This window comes from Kogia breviceps, chromosome 12, assembly GCF_026419965.1.
Source record: "Kogia breviceps isolate mKogBre1 chromosome 12, mKogBre1 haplotype 1, whole genome shotgun sequence".
NCBI classification, from domain to species: domain Eukaryota; kingdom Metazoa; phylum Chordata; class Mammalia; order Artiodactyla; family Physeteridae; genus Kogia; species Kogia breviceps.
The window spans coordinates 62,625,739-62,648,706 of record NC_081321.1 but is presented as its reverse complement, the minus strand read 5'-3'; the positions used below and the strand labels follow the sequence as shown (position 1 = coordinate 62,648,706).

General features: G+C 37.3%; 2 protein-coding genes across 11 annotated transcripts in view; one reads left to right on the top strand and one right to left on the bottom strand.

Annotated features, from left to right (window-relative positions):
* The window catches only part of ZDHHC17 (zinc finger DHHC-type palmitoyltransferase 17), a 238,643-nt gene extending 218,734 nt beyond the window's left edge, over positions 1 to 19,909 (bottom strand). The window contains exon 1 of the mRNA XM_067009784.1: positions 19,687 to 19,909. The gene's annotated coding sequence lies outside the window, so the exon portion shown is untranslated. The remainder of the gene's footprint in view (positions 1 to 19,686) is intronic.
* Positions 19,910 to 19,967: 58 nt separating this feature from the next.
* Positions 19,968 to 22,968, top strand: part of OSBPL8 (oxysterol binding protein like 8) — a 163,869-nt gene continuing 160,868 nt past the window's right edge. For 3 of the 10 annotated variants that reach the window (XM_067009776.1, XM_059081702.2, XM_067009783.1), the window contains exon 1: positions 20,040 to 20,410. The gene's annotated coding sequence lies outside the window, so the exon portion shown is untranslated. Of the gene's footprint in view, positions 20,411 to 22,968 lie in introns of all 10 variants that reach the window. The other 7 variants (XM_059081703.2, XM_067009778.1, XM_059081699.2 and 4 more) reach the window with 6 other exon arrangements.

The window sequence follows — 22,968 nt, the reverse complement described above, 5'->3', positions numbered from 1 at the left end:
AAGTTAAGGGCTTTAACCACTGCATCACACTGCTGCCTCAGGTTTCAAGATAGGAAATCTCAATTTTTAAAAAATATTTTAAAAGAATTTAAGCTTTTCCATATCTCATTTTAGTCACTTAAACTAATGAGCTTAAAATTTCTGTTTTTCTCTGAAAAATGCAAACTAATCTATGGTGACAGAAAACACACATCAGCACTTGAGGATAGGAGAAGGCTGGGAGGGGCAGGAGGAAGGAGGAAAGAAATACAAAGTGGCACGAAAAAACTTTTGGGAGTGATAAATATGTTTGTTATCTTGATTATAATGATATTTCCATGTCTGTATACATACGTCAAAACTTATCAAATTATACTTTAAATATGTACAGTTTACTGCATGTCAATTATACTTCAAATTTCAGATGAGGAAGTCAGTATCAAGAAGTTAAAGTGTCTTGTCCAAGATTAACCAGAGAGATGGTGGTAGAGACAATAAAAATACAGCCTCTAAGATTCTTGAACAAGTGCTTTTTGCATCTCAATTTGATGTTATTCCCATCTGGTTTCAAAAAGGATTTGAAGAGACATAAAATATGACATGAAAGAAAGAAGAGGATCATGCTTAAGAAGACCTATGGGCTAACTTACTTATCTCAATTGAGACTGGAAATCCACTATGAATTCATTTGATGAAAAAAGTCCAATGCATCTCTTTAGAAGTTTGTCATCATATGCAATTTACTGAGAAATGCATACTTTTAGGAAGTCTAAAGTTTGTGTGACCAGCAGGAGGCAACTAAATACTTCAGAAACAGCATCTTTTTTGTTTGTTTGTTTTGTGGTACGCGGGCCTCTCACTGTTGTGGACTCTCCCGTTGCAGAGCACTGACTCCGAACGCACAGGCTCAGCGGCCATGGCTCACGGGCCCAGCCGCTCCGCGGCACGTGGGATCTTCCCAGACCGGGGCACGAACCCGTGTCCCCTGCATCGGCAGGCGGATTCTCAACCACTGCACCACCAGGGAAGCCCCAGCATCTTGTACAGGAGAACAAATTAAAATTGGAGACTGTTAGCATTCTCAGCTGTGAAGGAGAACTAAATTCCTTTTAAAATGATAATTAACACCTAGCCACATATTCTCATAACACTGAATTTGTGAAGATGGTTAGAACACTCCCCTAAGTAGACAGACTATAAAACCACATACGAAGGCCTATATGTGGCAGATTGTTTTGGCTGCTTTTTTCCATCTACAAGGTTCTTTGCAAAAATCTATATATTTTATAATAGAGTTCTTTAAAACTTCTTGTATTATAGAAAATATAGGGAATTCCCTGGCCGTCCAGTGGTTAGGGCTTGGCGCTTTCACTGCTGGGGCCAAGGTTCAATCCCTGGTTGGGGAACTAAGATCCCGAAAGCTGTGTGGTGTGGCCAATAAAAGAAAAGAAAAGAAAATATAATAAACATTGACTTATTTCTGTAAGTTATTCTAGAATTCTGCTATTTTATTTGACATATTTTTTGCAGTATTATCTCACTGTAGTTTTTTTTTTTTAATTTTTATTGGAGTATAGTTGCTTTACAATGTTGTGCTAGTTTCTACTATACAGCAAAGTGAATCAATTATATGTGTACATAGATCCCCTCTTTTTTGGATTTCCTTCCCATTTAGGTCACCACAGAGCACTGAGTAGAGTTCCCTGTGCTACATAGTAGGTTCTCATTAGTTATCTATTTTATACATAGTATCAATAGTGTATATATGTCAATCCCAATCTCCCAATTCATCCCACCCCCCTTTCCCCCTTGGTATACATACATTTGTTCCCTATGTTTGTGTCTCTATTTCTGCTTTGTAAATAAGATTGTCTATACCATTTTTTCCAGATTCCACATATATGCGTTAATATACGATATTTGTTTTCTCTTTCTCACTTTACTTCACTCTATATGAATCTCTACGTCGAATCACGTCTCTGCAAATGACCCAATTTCATTCCTTTTTATGGCAAGTAATATTCCATTGTATATATGTACCACATCTTCTTTATGCATTCCTCTGTTGATGGACTTTTAGGCTGCTTCCATGTCCTGGCTATTGTAAATAGTGCTGCAATGAACATTATGGTATATGTCTCTTTTTGAATTATGGTTTTTTCAGGGCATATGCCCAGTAGTGGGATTGCTGGGTCATATGGTAGTTCTATTTTTAGTTTTTTAAGGAACCTCCATACTGTTCTCCATAGTGGCTGTATCAATTTACATGCCCACCAACAATGCAAGATGGTTCCCTTTTCTCTACACCCTCTCCAGCATTTATTGGTTGTAGATTTTGTGATGTTGGCCATTCTGACTGGTGTGAGGTGATACCTCATTGTAGTTTTGATTTGCATTTCTCTAATGATTAGTGATGTTGATGATTTTTTCATGTGTTTGCATTGGCCATCTGTATGTCTTCTTTGGAGAAATGTCTATTTAGGTCTTCTGCCCATTTTATTGATTGGGTTGTTTGTTTTTTTGATGTTGAGCTGCATGAGCCACTTGTATATTTTAGAGATTAATCCTTTGTCATTTGCTTCATTTGCAAATATTGTCTCCCATTCTGAGGGTTGTCTTTTCATCTTGTTTATGGTTTCCTTTGCTGTGCAAAAGCTTTAAGTTTAATTAGGTCCCATTTGTTTTTTGTTTGTTTGTTTTTATTCTCATTAATCTAGGAGGTGGGTCAAAAAAGATCTTGCTGTGATTTATGTCAAAGAGTGTTCTGCCCATGTTTTCCTCTAAGAGTTTTATAGTGCCTGGCCTTATTTAGGTCTTTAATCCATTTTGAGTTTATTTTTGGGTATGGTGTTAGGGAGAGTTCTAATTTCATTCTTTTACATGCAGCTGTCCATTTTTTCCAGCACCACTTATTGAAGAGACTGTCTTTTCTCCATTGTATATCCTTGCCTCCTTTGTCATAGATTAGGTGACCATAGGTACATGGGTTTGTCTCTGGGCTTTCTATCCTGTTCCATTGATCTATATTTCTGTTTTTGTGCCAGTACCATACTGTCTTGATTACTGTAGCCCTGAAGTATAGCACAGATGCAAAAATCCTCAACAAAATACTAGCAAACCGAGTCTAACAACACATTAAAAGGATTATACACCATGGTCAAGTGGGATTTATCCCAGTGATGCAAGGATTCTTCAATATATGTAAATCAATCAGTGTGATACACCATACTAACAAATTGAAGAATGAAAACCATACTATCATCTCAATAAATGCAGAAAAAGTTTCCAAAAAAATTCAACACCCATTTATGATAAAAACTCTCCAGAAAGTGGGCATACAGGGAACCTACCTCAACATAATAAATGCCATATATGACAAACCCACAGCAAACATTACTCTCAATGGTAAAAAACTGAAAGCATTTCCTCTAAAATCAGGAACAAGACAAGGGTACCCACTCTCACCACTATTATTCAACATAGTTTTGGAAGTCCTAGCCATGGCAATCAGAGAAGAAAAAGAAATAAAAGGAATCCAAATTGGAAAAGAAGAAGTAAAACTGTCACTGTTTGCAGATGACATGATACTATACGTAGAAAATCCTAAAGATGCCACCAGAAAGCTACTAGAAAAGAATTTAGTAAAGTCGCAGGATACAAAATTAATACACAGAAGTCTCTTGCATTCCTATACACTAACAATGAAAGATCAGAAAAAAATTAAGGAAACAATCCCATTTAACATTGCAACAAAAAGAATAAAATACCTAGGAATAAAACTACCTAGGGAGACAAAAGACCTGTATGCAGAAAACTATAAGACACTAATGAAAGAAATTAAAGATGGTACCAACAGATGGAGAGATATACCATGTTCTTGGATTGGAAGAATCAATATTGTGAAAATGACTATATTACCCAAAGCAATCTACAGATTCAATGCAATCCCTATCAAATTACTAATGGCATTTTTCACAGAACTAGAACAAAAAAATTTACAATTTGTATGGAAACACAAAAGACCTCAAATAGCCAAAGCAATCTTGAGGGAAAAAAAAAAAACACAATGAAACGGAGCTGGAGGAATCAGGCTCCCTGCCTTCAGACTATACTATAGGGCTACAGTAATCAGGACAGTGCCTGACATTCTAAAATCAAAATATATAGTTTGCACAGGATCTTGTTTTATATATATATATATATATATATATATATATATATATATATATATATATTTATGTATGTATGTATGTATTTATTTATATATATATATATATATAGAGAGAGAGAGAGATTTTAAGAAATTGGTTCAGGCAATTGTGAAGACTCAGAGAAGACTTGCAGTTAAAGTCAAAAACAGTCTGCTGTCAGAATTCCTTCTCACTTGGAGAAGGTCAGTCTTTGTTCTATTAAGGCCCTCAACTGATTGGATGAGGCCCACCCACTTGATGGAGGGTAATCTGCTTTCCTCAAAGTCCACCAATTTAAATGTTAATCTCATCCAAAAACACCTTCACAGAAACATCCAGAATTAAGTTTGACAAAATATCTGGGCACGGTGGCCCAGCCAAGTTGACATATAATATTAAGCATCACAGTTTTCCTATTTGTTTATATCTATAGGAATAGATCTATACAGTCAAATAATCCAAACCTTCTCCAGCTGGAACAGCAATGCCTGACACAAAGAGAGCATTCAGTAAATGTATGCTGATTTGAATTTAACTGAATTTCAGTGAATCGAATGAAATATCCCTAGCGATGGCTAGGTTCTGCGAGGCTTCCAGTGTGATGTTGGGAGATCATATAGGATAGAGGTTAGGCACAAGCTCTGGAGTCAGAGTATCTAGGTTCACATAATGGTGCCTCTGCTTACTTTCTGTGTAATCTTGGATGAGTTAGTTAACTTTGCTGAGTTTCCATTTCCTCATCTATACAAAGGGAATAGGAATAAAAGCTATTAATGGTATATATTGCTAGTGTTAATCAACATTCAGTTCTCTTTTCCTTCTGGGTACTCAGTGGATTGACTATTTCTCAGAAACCCTGCAAATGGATGGAGCCATGTAACTCAGTCTGGCCAATGATATATTGTAGAATTGAAATGTATCAATTTCAGAATGAGGGCATGAAAGGCCCATATGAAATTCCCCAGTCTTTCTTCCCTGACTGGGGCAACCACAGAAAAAGACTAATGTTAAGATGGTGACACCACAAGCTTGAAAGAGCCTGGGTTATTGTGTCACCATGTGGAGGACAGTTGTCTGCAGCCACAGCCAACTTTTTGGAACAAGAAATGAATCTGCATTCAGTTAAACCACTGACTTTTTTTTTTCAACTGCATTGTAACCTAGACTATTCTATTCTGTCTCACAGACGTGTTTTGATGATTCAATCAGATATTGTATGGGAATTGCTTGATTGATAAGTAATTAGCACTCAAATGTTATCACTATTATATTGAATGAATCATATTGGCTTTGAATATAAAACACTGCTCTTCTGTTGATCATTGTAACAATTCAAAACTCGAACAAATCCAAGTGCCTGGGAACTTTTATTTAAAGCATTCCAACTCTTTAAACTTTTACTCAGAACACCGCTTAATACACAATAGGCATTCATGAATAAAGAACAAGTTCCTATTTCAGTGAACTGATAATAAATGCTATCATTCTTTTCTGGGATCTTTTATTCCCTTATTGTCAGGCTGCTAAAATTTCTTTTACATTTCTTTTATGAGACCATAGTTCTTATTAAACAACCATTTTTGGATAGAGTTGTCCTATCAATAATGGGAATTAGGTAGTGATAGCTGCTTACATGTCTTAACTCTCTTCTGAATTCAGAACCAATTCACAGGGATCCAGACAGAGAAAGCAAAACAAAGCAAAACAAAACACCTTCTTACTGATAAAACTACTTGGACAATATGATTTCAACATACAGCCACAACAAGGATTTTCAATACTCCTTCCCAAGTCCAAATGGGAGATTACATACCAAAGGAAAATTTAGGTTTGCAGGACAGATAAACTAAGGCAGAGTCACTGTTTTACACTCGGTGAGGTCAACAGTAGGAAGAAGGAGAATTAGGCCTCAGGCCTGCTCTAGAAGGTAAGCCTGGACCCTGATTCATGTGAGTTTAGTTTATTACACAGAATGAGGAACAGATCAGAACATAATCTGTTGTGGGTAGGTAGATTTGAAAAATATGGCAAGAAAGGGAGTGGATCTTATTTTCATCTCCCCAAATCACCAATTAAATAAAGCACTCTTTCTACTTATAGAAGGCTGCAGAAATAAAAATGGAAGTTACTCTTCACTAAAGTTCTAAAAGAAGCATGTTACTATTTTAAGAGCCAGGTAAGGGAGCACCTAAACATATAAAACAAATATTAACAAATCTAAAGGGAGAAATAGAAAGCAATACAATAATAGTAGTTGACTTTAATAGCCTACTTTCATCAATGAATAAATGATCCAGACAGAAAATCAATAAGGAGACACTGGCCTTATATGACATGTTATATTAGATTGAGCTAATAGACATATATAGAACATTCCATCCAAAAGCAACAGAATGCCATTCGCCTCAAGCATACATGGAACATTCTCCAGGACAGATCACATGCCAGACCACAAATAATAAATTTAAGAAGACTGAAATCATATCAAACATCTTTTCTAATCACAATGGTATGAAACTAGAAATCAATTACAGGTAGAAAACTGGAAAATTCACAAATACATGGGGATTAAACAACATGCTACTGAACAACCAATGGGTCAAAGAAGAAATCAAAAGAGAAATTAAAATATATCTTGAGAAAAATGGAAGTAGAAATAGAACATACTGAAATTTATGTAATGCAGGAAAAGCAGTTCTAAGAGGGAAGTTCATAGCAACAAATGTCTACATTAAGAAACAAGAAAGATCTCAAATATATACATACATATATATATATATATATATATATATATTTTTTTTTTTTGGTTGCACTGCATGTGGAATCTTAGTTCCCTGACCAGGGATTGAAACTGCACCCCTTGCATTGAAAGCACGGAGTCTTAACCACTAGACTGCCAGGGAAGTCCTGAAAGATCTCAAATAAATAACCTAACTTTACACCTCAAGGAACTGGAAAAAGAAAAACAAACTAAGCCCAAAATTAGTAGAAGGAAGAAAATAACAAAAATCAGAGTCGAAATAAATGATATAGAGAGTAAAAAGACAATAGAAAAGATCAATGAAACTAAGAGGGTTTTTTTTTTTAGTGGAGATATAATTTACATATAACATTATATTAGTTTCAGGTGTACAACATAATGATTTGACATTTGGATATATTGCAAAATAACCACAATAACATCCATCATCATACACAGTTTCAATTTTTTTTCTTGTGATGAGAACTTTTAAGATCTACTCTCTTAGCAACTTCCAAATATATAATATTGTTTACTACAGTCACCATGCTGTACATTACCTCCCCAGGACTTGTTTATTTTATAACTAGAAGTTTGTACCTTTTGACCACCACCACACATTTTGCCCATCCCCACCCCCTGCATCTGGCAACTACCAATCTGCTCTATTTATGAGTTTGGGGGTTTTTTGTTTGTTGTTTTTAATTTAATTTAATTTAATTTAATTTTTAAATTTTTTATTTATTTTTGGCTTCATTGGGTCTTCGTTGCTGTGCGTGGGCTTTCTCTAGCTGCAGCAACAGGGGGCTTCTCTTGTTGCAGGGAATGGACTCTAGGCGTGTGGGCTTCAGTAGTTGTGGCATGTAGGCTTCAGTAGTTGTGGGGCACGGGCTTAGTTGCTCCGCGGCATGTGAGATCTTCCCAGACCAGGGCTCGAACCTGTGTCCCTTGCATTGGCAGGTGGATTCTTAACCACTACGCCACCAGGGAAATCTCTGTTTTTGTTTTTTAGATTCTACATGTTAGTGAGATCATATGGTATTTACCTTTCTCCACCTGACTTATTTCACTTAGCATAATGTCCTCAAGATCCATTCATGTTGTTGCAAATGTCAGAATTTCCTTCTTTTTCATGGCTGACTAATACATATATATTACATTTTTTGATCTATTCATCTATCAGTGGGTACTTAGGTTGCCTCCATGTCTTGGCTATTGTAAATAATGCTGCAATAAACAAGTAAATGCAGATATCATTTGATTTTGTTTTTCATTTCTTTCAGATAAATACCCAGAAGTGAAACTGCTGGATCACACGGTAGTTCTATTTTTAACTTTTTGAGGACCCTCCATACTGTTTTCCATAGTAGCTGAATCAATTTACTTTCCCACTAAAGGTGCACAAGGGTGCCCTTTTCTCCACATCCATGCCAACACTTGTTATTTCTTGGTTTTTTGATAATAGCCATTCTAACAGGTGTGAGGTGATATCTTATTACGGTTTTGATTTGTAGTTCCCTGACGATTAGTGATGTTGAGCATCTTTTCATGTACATGTTGGCCATCAGTATGTCTTCTTTTTAAAAATGTCTATTCAGCTCCTTTCTCCAATCTTCTCCATTTCTGAAGCCAGAACCTGAAAGTTATTATTGATCTTCCCTTCTTCTTCAACCCCCAAATCAAGCTAACATCAAAATTAAGCCTTTCTCCAATGAAAAAAGAAGAGGGCTCAGTAAGGAATTTGGGAGCAATTAAAGAAAGATAATCAGAGCAGAGAAGGATAAAGTTGCAAAGGAGACTCAGGAAGAGTCAGAAAGATAGGATGAAAACTAGAGAATATGATAACATAAAAACTAAAGAAGAGAATTTCTGCCCAAAGACAAACAAGAGACAAAGAAGTTGCGAATTAGCCATGACTGCTAAGTGAAAAGGCTGTGTGGATCTGCTGCTAATGTAGCCCTCCCGAGCCATAGGTAAGATGCATGGGCCAAGGAAATCAGCAGGCAAAGAGAGGCTTTGAAGAAGTTACCAGCTAGACTGGTGCCCTGGCAACCTTCCAAGCTGGAATGTACAGACTCGTGTTGATATGTGGGCTAAGTAGGAAATAGCGATTTTTTTTTTAAAAAAACAAGCTTTTGTTATTATAAAAGCATTATATGCAAGGTAGAAAGTTGGAACTATAAATAAGCAAAATAGGAAAATAAAAACAACCATATTCCCTATATAGAGTTTACCACTGTTAACAGTTTATTGTATACCTTTATTTACCCCTATATATGCATATATATATATAAATATGCATTTTTTAAACAAAGTGGTATCATACTTGATGTGCAGTTTTGTAATTTAGTTACCTTTTTAAAATAAACAATCTCTACCTTAAACTTTCCAAGTCAATACATTTTCATCTTATCTAAAACTCAAATTCAGATTTCCTCATTAGTCTCCAAAATATCTTTACTTTGAGAATAGTAATTAAAAGTAAAGAATTACTATTTATTTTTCATTTCCTGTAGGAACCATATTTCAGGGTAACCAAAGTGTTCCAAGTAATAAAGGCAAGCTCTAGTTTATTAAAGAATGTCAGAATATTGTAGCAATTATGAAATTAGAATTAATTTTCCAATTCTTATTGAAATTATTGACTCATGTAAGGGTTTTTAATGGGTGTTAAAGGATGAGTTTCATGTCTGAAGGGGAAGTGGACATCTCTATACTATCAAAGTAATGTCATACAGATTACTTCCTAGTCACAAGTTTATAAAGTAGGGATAAGACTGTCATATCATTAATTCAGTTATCAGTCTAAGCATCAATAATTGTCATCAGTCAAATAGCATGTATAAAAATATACTACATCACCTACAAGCATTCTAGCCCAAAATATTTATCTTGAATTGATCAAGTCTTCACATTTAATATCTTTTAAAGAAAGAGTTCAAAAAGCCATTTTGACAACTATCAAAAATCATGTTCTCGTTTGCTAAGTGACTGGGAAGGCAGAAAAATAATGAAATGTATGCATTGTGCTTAGAGATAAATTTTGTTTTACTATGATTCACTGTACTTAAGAAATAAGCTTGGCAAGAGGTGACTGGCTTAGAGTGTTGACTCCATGTATGGTAAGTAGAGGTCTGGTTGGAAGTTTTACTTGAATGGAAAACACAACTCTGAAATTGAGTCAACCTCCTGGTTGCTAACAAAGTGGCTTTCATTCTTACATTATATGTGAAATCCTGATATTTGAATGGGGGATTGTCCAGATTCTTAAATAACACTGCTCGCATGGCCTGAGGTTACGCTTGTCTATGTATTTTTTGTAATTCTCAGAATTAGGCCAGTTGATGGAAAAGGTTTGGTATCAACAGAAAGTTGGTAGCATGTGTAGTCTGTGTATTATTTTCTTCCAACTGAGTGGAGTGAAAATACAGTTAGAAATATTGTATAGAATGCAGTATTTCCAAATGGTAGTAATCATAACAGTTTATATTTCTTGAGTTTTATAATTCCTATAACAATATGGTAAAATAGATTTTTCTTTTTAAACTCCACATTAGAGATGAGGAAAAGAGCCTTGGTGAGGTCACACAGCTAATAAATGATATGGTTGGGATTAAAACCGAGATCTGTCTGACTTTATATTATACAGAGTTGGAGCTCAACCCCTCTACACTACACTACTTCAGTGAGTCAAATTTATATTAATAAACTTTGTAATATTGATTGAAGTGATTTTTGAGATTTTCTGGACCTAATAGTAATACTAACTCATAACAGTTTCTAAGTTAAAACTACTAACCTAATAGGAACATTTATGCATGAAATGAAAGTATCAATACTTAGTTCTTGTCAAATATTAGCACAAAAGAAAGAAAACATTAACAGAATACTTTTGATTTTTTTTTTCAGATGTCAGTGCTATTCAAGGCAAAGCCTAAACTTTTACTTGACATTTTTTTGCTACTTTTTATGAATTTGACAGTTGTGCATTTGGAATCCGTTCAAATTCTATTTGTAGTTAAATCATGTGAATGCCAAGATCAGTACATCTGCTTCTTAGCATCTCTAGAGTAATCTGTATTTGCAAAATGCCTTATATAAATTTAAACATGTTAACATGCTCAATCAGATTTATTTACCACAGGTTATATGATGTTAGGCTTTTCACAGTAGTTTAAAAAAGGTTTGGAGCAAATAATAGGTAGCATGAGTTGCTTTTGATTTGAATACTTTTACTCAAAATAATCATATACATGATAAGGAGGAAATGATACTGTACTTGGTTAAGGGTAGAAAATAAGTAATAATTGTAGAGTACATTTCCATTAGCCTGACCTATAGGTAGAGAAAAGAAAGTAACATGTTTTGAAGGTCTTTTTTCTTTTTTTTTTTATTAAGCAGGGGCACAGTTATAGTTGAGAGTATGTGTCCCTAAGAAATGAGCCATTTAAAAAAACATAATCACATATCATTATTATAATCAATAATTCCTTAATATCATGTAACATGCAGTCAGCATTAAAATTTCCCTGATAGCCCACTAATTTTTTTTTATAAAAGAGGTTTGTTTGAATCAGAATCTAAAAAAGGTCCATACATTGCATTCGGTTGATATGCCTGATGAGTCTATTTTAATCCGTAACAGTGCCCGCCTTTTATTTCTTGCCTTTATTTGTGAATAAAGGTCATTATCTTCTAGAATTTTCCCTGTTCTTAGTTTAGATTCTTGTATATATATAGTGTACTACTTTTGTAATAAGTTAAGGAAGGTGGGGAGAGTTAGAATGCAAATGACGTCAGGTCCAGGACTATTGGCTGACAGCAATAGGAAGTTAGGGGGAAGTAATCAACAGTGAGGGACCACCAGGGATGAAGTCTTTGGCCATCTCTGGAAAGGAGTTGACATTCAAAGACAAAGTCTTAAATGGAGCTGTGCCAACTCCAGTCCATTTCCAGGAGGGGGTTACAGAGATTAGTGGTTAAAGGAAAGGACTGGGGGAACGTGAGTGGGAGCCTGGTCTTAGCTGTACATGTAAGAATACTAGGCAAAAGTAAAGCTCACACAGGAATTGACTGAAAACAACTAGGGAAGAATATCAACAAGGCCCAGAACAGAGGGATAAACCTGACCGGAACGCACTAGGTGGATGTTATTGGAACACAGAGTAGGTGCCTTTTTTCTCCCCCTTGTCACCTCTGGGTACCAATGTTCTAGGAGGGTAGAAGAGACACCCAATACCTAGGATATCTGGTAGCAGGCATCTAGATAAGCAGGACCTGTCCTTGTTGGGAGGGGTAGGTAGATGGCTGCTACCTGATAATGCTGGAGTATGGCACCTTCACTGCCAGCAGAGACCAGCAGAAAGGACAGTTTTGAAACACTGTTAGTTTATAGGGCGGGGCCTCTTGCCAGCTTTGCATTCATTTTAGGAAAGAGGTGGAGTAACCTATAGATTCTTAATAATTATTTTTCTTTGTAAATAGGATGGGCCACAGTCCCAGTAAAACTGATAACTTATTAAATTGAAGAATTAAGGTACAATTTGGTTTAAACAAATTGAATTACTTGTGACCTCTCAGAAAGTTTATAGATACATAAATAAAGGTTGAACAAAGTTAACTGGAGTAATCTATACTAGTAATATATAATCTTTTATATGTTAAAAGATACAAAGAAATAAAAGTCATTTGAACATTCTGCAGTGAAATAATAGTTTTATCAAGAAAGTATTATAGAAGTAAGTATATTTTGAATATTATCATGAGGTTGAGGGAAAGAAAGATAGTAAAGCTTTGGTTAAAAGAAGTTATAATTTCTTTGCATTATAGTTACCACAATTTTAGAAATTTAAGGGATTATGTGTTCTATGTTTCCCATGTTTACATAATTGTGATAACAGCCTGTTATACACTCTCCTAAAATTGAAATGAAAAGCATATTTACAACCTGGAAAGCATAGTCTAGGTAGCCATAAGAAAGAAATGGCTTCTTTTAAAAACTTATTTGGAGTTTAGGGTGCCCTCTGAGCTGAATTAAAACTCAGGAGTCAATCCTTACACCTGAGCATAAATTTATAACTATTTCCAGAGATGATGTTAAAAGTCAGCATGCACCTAACTTTGAATAGGCAATGTGGGTGGAAAGAGTAGGCAGAGCTTTTCACTAAGACTTAATTGTCCTTAACCTGTGAATACATAATTACATAATTCATTATGATGAACTTTCATTTTTAGACTTCTGTGGTGGGAATCATTAATTCTTCATAGTTATGTGAAAAAAGTATATAATTCTGTTTTTTATTATTCTAAATCATGATCTCCTAAATATACATTAATGTCAGTCTGATTATTAATGAAACATCTTCATTGGTACATTATGCAAATTTGAACTAAGAATGTCATTATGAAGAAAAACACTTAAAATGCTGCACCAGTACAGTTATTTAAAATGAGAATACTGACAAAATACTAATACAGTTTTGCCTATATGGATAAGAACAGAGGAAAAAAAATGGAAATGTTTAGTGTTTTTGCTTTTAAGGGCATATAGTAGATGGAGATAATAATACAAATCAGTGACATACTTGGTCTGATGAGGTCTGTTTAATAGTAGGTGTAAAGTGAGAATTTGGTTGGACTTATTCTGCTGTTAGGCATCTGAATGATTATTTTTTTCTTTTAAACATATTGAAATAGGACTTCCCCAGTTGTGCAGTGGTTAAGAATCCACCTGCCAATGCAGGGGACATGGGTTCGAGCCCTGGTCTGGGAAGATCCCACATGCTGCGGAGCAACTAAGCCCGTGCACCACAACTACTTAGCTTGTGCTTTAGAGCCCACGAGCCATAACTACTGATCCCATGTGCCACAACTACTGAAGCCCGCGTGCCTAGAGCCCGTGCTCTGCAACAAGAGAAGCCACTGCAACAAGAAGCCTGCGCACTGCAACGAAGACCCAATGCAGCCAAAAATAAATTATTTATTTATTTATTTAAAAAAATATTGAAATAATTTTAACAATTCTTATTGCTTTGCATAGTCAATAGTTTTTAGATTTATGTAAATATTTGCCACTTTCAATGCTTTTCCTTTAGTCTCAGCCCTCAGACCTCCCATTTAGGATCATTTTATTTTTGTCTGAAGAAAGAAATTTCTTTAGACTTTGTTAGTGAGAATCTATTAGTAGGGAACTCTGCTCTTGCCTGAAAATGCCTTTATTTTTGCCTCATTCTTGAAAGATCTTTTCACTGGGTATTGAATTCTAGGCTGACAGTCATTTTCTTTTAGCCCATTGAATATATTATTCCATTGTCTTTTGGTTTCTATTGTTACTGATGAAAGGTCAGTTATCACTTTTGAGGATAATCTATGGTTTTTTCCTCTGCTACTTTTAAGGTTTTCTCTTTTGTGTTTGTTTTTCTAGACTTTCACTATAATGTATCTAAGTGTGGATTTATTATTCTTTAACTTGCTTGGATTTGAGACTTCCTAAGTCTGTGGATTGGAGTCTTTCATAAGTTCTGTAAAGTTCTCATCCACTATCTTGTCAAACATTGCCTCTGGCCCATTTTCTCTTTCCTATTCTTCTGGAGCTATAATTAGAATTATTTTAGATCTTCTCACAATGTCTTCCATGTCACTTAAAGTCTCTTTTACACTTTTCATTTATTTTTCTTTTTTTGTTGCATTTGGGATAATTTTTTTCATCTCTATCTCCCAGTTCACTAGATTGTATTTCTGCTGTGTCATATAGACTATTAAACTTGCCCACTGAATTTTAAATGTTAATAATTTATTTTTTAAATTCATTAAGTTCAATTTTTTCAAATATCTTCAGTCATTCTTGTTTTCTGTATGTATTTTCAAGCTTGTTTTTTATTCCTTTATTCATATTTTATATATTTTATAGTCTGTGGCTGGTAATTTCAGTATCTGAAGCCCTTTTTAATCTGTTTCTGCTGTCTTATATTTCTACTGTTTCTCACTAATGGTGTTTTTCTTCTGTGATTGTTATTCTTTAAAATGTGAGCTGCTAATTTTCCTCAGAATTTTATTTGTAATCATTCTTTAAGGCTTAAGATGAAGGTGGATTCCTTCAGAGAGGATTGGCATTTGCTTCTGCCAGGTGTCTGAGAGCACAATAATTCAAAATTATTCTTAATTAACTTATCAGCTTAAGGCAGTGTGGGATCACCCAGATAGTATGAATTCAAGTTACGTTTTTGTGTGAGAGCTGGATTGAGTCCAAATTCTGAGATATGATTTTGCTTTTCCCTTGAGCATAGGTGTTAACATTTAAGACAGTAAATTTTCTTTGTAGACTTGGGGATGGGTGTGTATGCTAGCAAGGGGCAAGTTTATTTCTAACATCTTTATTCTGAATGAATAATCCTTGGAACCAAAGCTTTCTCCCCCCACGCCCCACTCTGTGTAGGGCAAGTCATGGGTTTTGTCTCTTATAAGACCATGAAAATGTCATGTTAACTGGGTTTGGCAAATGCCCATGGGGGTAAAGGCTGGCTTTAGGATCTGCTCAACTCTCTAGGTTTCTGTCTTCATTTAATTTTCTTGACCTAATAATTTCTTACTTTATTGCCAGTTAATCAATATATTTAATAAGGTTAAAAAATATTTTTCCAGGTATTTATTTGTTTTCAGTGTGATCATTGACTGAGGTACCTAGTCCATTATATTGCCAGAAACAAAGCCTATATTCTTCTTTAAAGTTTATTATCCAAATATTCCTGGAGGGATATTTGGTTAAGATAAATAATAGTAAACAAAAATGCTTAAAATCAGGCTTCCCTGGTGGCGCAGTGGTTGAGAGTCCACCTGCCGATGCAGGGGACGTGGGTTCGTGCCCCAGTCCGGGAAGATCCCACATGCGCGGAGCGGCTGGGCCCGTGAGCCATGGCCACTGAGCTTGCGTGTCCGGAGCCTGTGCTCTGCGGCGGGAGAGGCCACAACGATGAGAGGCCCGCGTACCGCAAAAAAAAAAAAAAAAAAAAAAAAAAAAGCTTAAAATCAATATGCAAATCTGTGGATTTTATAAAGAGTTTCTTTTTAATATAAATTTTAGTTGAATGTTTATCAAATATCTGGTTGACTTTTGTATATGTGTATTATTTTGTTTTATTAAATAGAAGTTTGAATACTGTTCTATAGTGCATTTAGTCTTTGAACCACTAATCTGCTGGCTCATAGTCACATTAGGTGATCTGCCAGGTTATACTATATAACAATTTCAAAAATCTCTGTGATTTAAAACAACAAATATTTATGTTTTACTCTTGTTTTGTGTTAGTAGCTGCAGGTCAGTTGCTGTAGTACTGCTCCAGGGTAAAGGTCAGTTTCAGGTCTGCTCCACATATTTTCTTATTCTGAGACCCTATCTGGAACATGCTTTTCTCATGGCAGGCAGCACAAGACTAACAGATTGCCCTGAATGTTGCATTAAAACTTAAAGATGTTAGCATGTGTCACATTTGCTCACAAACAATTGGCTAGAGCAAGTCGTATGACCAAGAATAATAAAACAATCTACCATAGTCTTCAAAATTATGTTAAATACCTTATTTATGTTTGAGGTTGCTCTCAATCTCAGTCTTCTTAGAACAAATGAGGATTTAAACCTAACATCCTCATCAGCAATCTTTGGCAATGTAAGTATCTAAACGGAAGGCTAAAGGAAAAAAAAACAAAAAACAAAAAACAAAAAACCCTTAAGCCAAATTTCTTACATTCTAGGTCAGAGTTTTCTGTGGGAAAGATTATCACGCCTGTCAGTGCTTAAACTGATTTGGAAAAAAGAACTTTTCATTCTTAGAAATGTATAATTAATTAAACACCAGGCAAAGAGATGAATTTTCACTGGAGTTTAAATTGGATAGTTATAATAAAAAGTTTTAGTTTAAAATGCTATTCTTAAAATCATTTAAGAGTAGCAAACTTGCAGGGCCTCTCTTCACCTAACAAATGGAAGTTATTGAATATTTTTCAGTTACAGTGCAAGATCACATATTACAACTTCTGCTTATGTTGTGATTACATTGAAAATGCTAGACTGAATGATTATTTCCTGGAATCATAGAATACCAGATTTGAAAGGATCTGAAAAGCATATATTTTTCAACTGTAGTGTATTGATATGCCATTTTGCTGCAATCAATTGTGAGGTATGTTAAAATCATTAGTTATTCATGACAAGTAACTATTACTAGCAACAGTTAAAATACAGAATATTATTAAAGATATACTTGAAACCCAGCAGAGCCCTGTGGGGCCTTCCCAGGGACAGACCCCCAAGTCCCCTTCCCCACTCTTGTTTATAGAAAAGCTTTTGCCTCCTAGGCCTTCCCCAAGTTCCAAAGGGCAAATTTAATCAGAGAAGTGAGAAAATGCAGAAACAAAGGAAGACAGTCAAGCACAACAAAATAATAATTGTTTAGCCATAAAACAAAGTCAAGGGCCTTTTAGTTCCTCCTCAAGGGCTATAGATAATATCCTGAGCCATATCCTTGAGTTGTTTAGCAGAAACTAAAGCATGTATCAGGTGGAAGAAGTTAATTGCTGACCACCAGCACACAGACCCCAGACTGGTTGGAACCAAAAGGATGATGTGTAGACTCCCAAAATACTGCCCTGTTACCTCACCATCAACCAATCAGAAGGATGTCCACAAGCTGATCAGGCACCCTGAGACCCTCTTCCTCACCTTGCCTTTAAAAACCCTTCCCTGAAAGCCATTGTGAAAGATATACTTGGGTCTTTTCAGCATGAGCTCCTCCTTCTCTTTGCTTGGTCCCATATTGGGCATCTTGTAGTAAACTCTGTAATTTCCTTCACCACAACTTGGTGTTAATGAGTGGCTTTACTGTGTGCCAGTGAGGACACCCAAGTTTGATTCTGCAATATACATACATTTGTCTTCCTATAATATCTTCACTTTCACTTACTTGCATTCTGATTTTGTGTGTGTGTGTGTGTGTGTGTCTGAAACGAGTTATAGCTAGTTTGAAAATAATCTGCATAATCCTGGGTACACCATGGCTACTTGTTTCAAATGTGAACATCATCCCCTGGAAAAAAAGATTGAGTATCATTCCTTAAAGAGCATGTAGTCAACTTCCTACTTTTATTAGAACTTGAAACGCAGAGAGTAATTTATCTAGCCACATATCTAGTTAGCTAAGTCTATAACCTAGGCCTCCTTGATTCCAGTACAGCACTTTCCATTTCAATAAATGAACATTTGTTTTCGTCAGACAGCATAAGAAAGTGGGGTTGAGGCATTAGAGGGTTAGGCAAGGCAATTCATCTACTTCTAATCTTTGGTCTTAGTTCCCAAAGTAAAGGAAAAGCACCAGAGAAACGGAGCCCAGATGGTATATTTTGCATGTTACCTATGCTCTAGGAATATTCTTTTTGAAATCTATTTGATCGCAACTCACAATAAGAAATACAGTTTAAATCACAACACAGGACGTACGTACCCTCCCCCATAACTGAAACAGAAGTTTCACAAAGAATTCTTCCCCTATTATATATGCACTCTGATATTTTATTTTTGATTACAGTCTAGCCTATTTCATTAAAAAAAAAAATTGACTTTTGAGCCAGTTTGAAAACCCCTGCTCTAGGAAATAGAAGGCAGGCTTCAATCTGCTGACAAACTCCAAAATTACTAGCTTTGCTGAAATTGTGTCCTTCACAGAATACTAAACATCCTTCATATGTATTTGGACTACAAGTACAATCTCTGACTTCAGAACAGAGCCTATAGAATCTTTTCCTCACTGGAACACCAGTTCATTACAATATCTCATAGATTCTAAGACTCACTGTTTTTCATATTTTAACATCTCTGAGTTCAAGATGTGTCTTTAAAAAATCAGTGGCATGGCATAGTTTAATTGGCAGTATTTCTTTTCTTTCTTGGGTAACATGAAATAACAGTAAGACTTAAAGTCCATGATTTCTTAGAGTTTCTATGAAATAGCTTAGTTCATAAGGATTATATAGGCCAAATGCTATTGCTTATTCATTTCAAAATATCCAGCTGATCAGAATGCTTTTCACCGTCTTAAGAAAATGTAATGAGGAGATGACAACCACTTAAGGAAAAAACTTAGTTCTGGGTTAGAAGGAAAAATGAGTTACAAACTGAGTTTGGTTATTATATAAAGCTTTTTCATGTGCCTTCATTGTTAGCAGAATTTGATTATGATCTTTCTGCTTTTCTACCTCCCTTATTTTTGTATTGTTACTGTCTTTCTTTTGGTCACTCCCATTTTACTCTTCCTCTCAATAACAGGTTTGGGGGGAGTGTTCCTTGGACTACCGTTAAAAAGGAAGGCAAAAGGTTACGTCCAAAGTTAAGGTACCTGATAAAAAATCAAGAATTAGGCTTTATTTTTTTAATGGAACGAACTGTCAAATTCCTGTGTAGCTGTTTAAACTGCCACCAACCTAACACATTGTAAAACTTAATGACTGTAAAACTGGCACGAAGGATCCTGAACAGGACTAGGAACCAAAATAAAATTTCTAGTCTATTTGCATCACAGCGTGAAGGAAATGCACCATCCTCTCCTCAAAAATAAAAAGCTCTCATGAAGAAACCAGTACTTTAAATGCCACAATTAACGTGCTACTAGAAATAGGAACAAGTAGTTACTGCTTTCCAAGCCAGACACCACGGTGCCTTCGGCTTTTCTTTGTTTAACTAAAACTTTAGTCAAGCCCCAGGCTGGGGAGGCGGGGGCCCCTGAGCCCTACCCGGGAGCTCTCCGGTGCTGCCTCCTCAGATGAGGCAGGGCCCTGCACGACCGGTCCCGAAGACCTCGCCTCAACAGGCGCGGGGCGGGCGGCAGTAGGTTCGCCTCCCGAGACCAACCCAGCGGGTGCAGAGGCGGTTCGGCGGCGATCAGACTCAGCCGGAACCAGGTGTTGACAGTTGCTTCAGCCCGGCTGTCTCCGGCCAGGCAGAGGAGGGTTCTCCAAGGCCGCCTCCGCGCGTCGTCACGTGACGGGAAGGGGGTGCGACCTGAGCCCGCTAGTAGGGGCGGGCCCTGGGGCAGGGCAGGAGGCGGGGCCTCGAATGTGAAGGATCTCGGAGGCTCCGGATGCCCAAAGAGGTGGCGGCTCGGCCGATGACAGCATTAGGCCGCGACGCGTTCCCGGCCGGGCGGTGGTGGTAGCGGCAGCCCCAGCGGCTGCAGCATTAGCTTTCGCCGGGGCGGTAGCCGCCGCCGGTATCCCTCAGACGGAGGGAAAGTGGGGGCCCGCCCTGGCTGGTAGACCGCAGGGCCGGAGTTCCCGCCCTCCTAGCGGGCCGAACGGGCAGTGCCTCCGTGGCGGTCAGGCAGCGCTCTTGGTCTGGGCTCGCGCCCCAGTTGCCGCCGGCGACAGCGGCCGAGAGAAGTTGGGGTCCGATTGGACGCGTGCAGGGCCCCAGAGGAACCGGCCGCCTGCGCCCCGCCTCTCCGGGGGCTCCACACCGGTGAGTGTCGAGCCGGTCCGTGAGTGGGGGGCGGCGCGTTCGCACCCCTACGGACGACTGCACCCCCTGACTCCCACGTTCTGAGCTGGGGCGGGCGGGCACTCCGGGCCCCCGCGCCGGGGAGTTTTTCTTTGGTTCCTTTGTCCTCTTTTGGAGTGGGAAATTCCAAAGGCTGGCGGGGATGGAGTGTTTTAGGGCCCACGGTAAGTGCGTCTGCAACCTTCCAAAGCCGCGGCAGGGGCAGGGGCCGGTACGAGCTTTTTGTTGGCCCTGGATGTGTGCCTCCTCCCGAAGTTTGACTGGGCGGACGGCGGGGTCTCGCCGGAAGCCCCGGCGCCCTGGAGAGCTGGCGCTTTGTCACTTGGTGCAGTTAAGGCGAGGCTCCCGTTTTCCTGTGACAGCCCCAGAGGAGGCTGTGCCGCGCATCGCAGACCTCACCCGCCCTTGCAGAGCCGAGGGCCATGGTGGTGTTCCTCTAAACCTCAGTTCCTGTGGCCTTCTTGTAGCGTAGGAGGAAGGCGAAGCCTTAGCTATACTTTTAAATGTAATGTTTGTTTCTGAGCCCCTTCTCAAGAATGGAATCAGGTTCCAAGGAGCTTCACAGAGAGCGTGCGTTTGGTTCATTGAGGCATCCGCTCAAGACCGGCCGAGGCGAAGCAACAGTATATGCAGATTTTCCATTCACAAAAGTCATTTAACACCCTTCTTTATGAGAGACATGTGCGGTTGGGGAACATACTTAATTTCATTTTATCTAAATGCTGCCTGAAATAATAGGTAACTTGGGCTCCTACTTAAACAAATGGGGAAATTTACCCAACTGATGATATACAGATGTTTACTTTAAATAATTTAATGAAGTTTTTGCCTTTCTGATGCTGGAAGACGTAAATGACTTCTAAGTAGTATAAGAATGCGCTGTGTATAGTAGGGTTATTCGTTTTTAATTAACTTCCCCTGAAAGTTAGCCTCAAATTAGTGATACTTTAGGTCTTTTCAAATAATCATTTAAAAGGTGTTTTGTTTTTTTGTTTTTTTAGTCCCTCCGTTAGGATTACAAGGATTGTGGAGGAACATGGGTGGAATGCTTGTTAGGTTTCCTCCTTCCGTCCCATCAAGTGTCATCTAAACTTGATCATGCTGAGAGACTAGGATCAATTTCTGTGCTTGCTAGATAGAACCTGTTTTGAAGTGAAATTATTAAGATCATGCTAGTTTTATGAAACAGGTTGGGGAAGGAAGACTAAAGGCATGCAATTTGTCCTCTATTAAAAGTACAGAGCATTTCAAATATTTGTTACCCCTTTTTTGATAGTAACTATGTATAGAATGACTACAATATGCCTGTTTAAAGTAATGGGAAAGGGAATAGATGAAACATAAGAACTACCTTTTAGGTCTTTAATTATGGAGCTTAAGTTGTTGTGGTCAAATTCCATCTGAACCATTTGAGCTACAATACATTGTACACAGGTGCTTAGAAGTGCCTGTTTAATTAAAAATGGTCATGGTTTATTTCTCTTTCATTGAATCATAATATTTGTTGTAGCTGTGATCTATGAAAAGGTGCTGCTACTTTTTTTTCAGTTAGAATATTATTACATTTTAGAGGCAATCAAATATGTTTCTTACAAAACATTTATGGCATCTATAAATTTGGCAATATCTAGTTTTTAGGTTTCTTTTGAATTGAAAAGCCTTAAAATATACTTTGGAGTAAGTACACATACTGTTTGTAATGAAATTATGTTTTAGTTTTGATTTAAGTAAAATTAACAAAATTTGCATTATAAAAAGATCTTTCTTTTTAAAGGACTAATTGCATAATTTAACTAGTGAGAGCCCTTAGTACATATAAACTTGGTTTATAAATAATCCTTCAAGAGCATGTTACTTGAATTGAAGCATGAATGACAAAATAAAGAATTGATACGTAGGGCTTCCCTGGTGGCGCAGTGGTTGAGAATCCGCCTGCTGATGTAGGGGACACGGGTTCGTGCCCCTGCGCGGGAGGATCCCACATGCCGCGGAGAGGCTGGGCCTGTGAGCCGTGGCCGCTGAGCCTGCGTGTCCGGAGCCTGTGCTCCGCGGCGGGAGAGGCCACAACAAGTGAGAGGCCCGCATACTGGGGGAAAAAAAAAAAAAAGAATTGATACTTAGATGTAGTTTTCTAATATTATTTTGGAAAATCCTTATCCTAATAATACTTGAAGTTTTATATTTTAATATCTATATTATCCAAAGCTGAACATATTTATAGCGATGATTTTGGAACATTGGGGGATTTAAAAGTAGAAGACATAGGTGCTATCTTATTCTTATGAATATGACCTACAAATAATACATAAATACAACTTGAATTAAAAAGTCTGTACATACTTCATTAATGAAGGTGCCTGCGTGCAAGGAGATTGAAGTATAGTTTCCTTGTGGTTGGGACACAGGAAGAGATGTCTGGACTAATGTGTGAAGATTTCATGTCAATATTTTCTTTCAGGAAGTCCGTGAAAGATTTTAGATCTTCCTTCCACCTTGGTCCCCACCCTCTCTTATTTCCT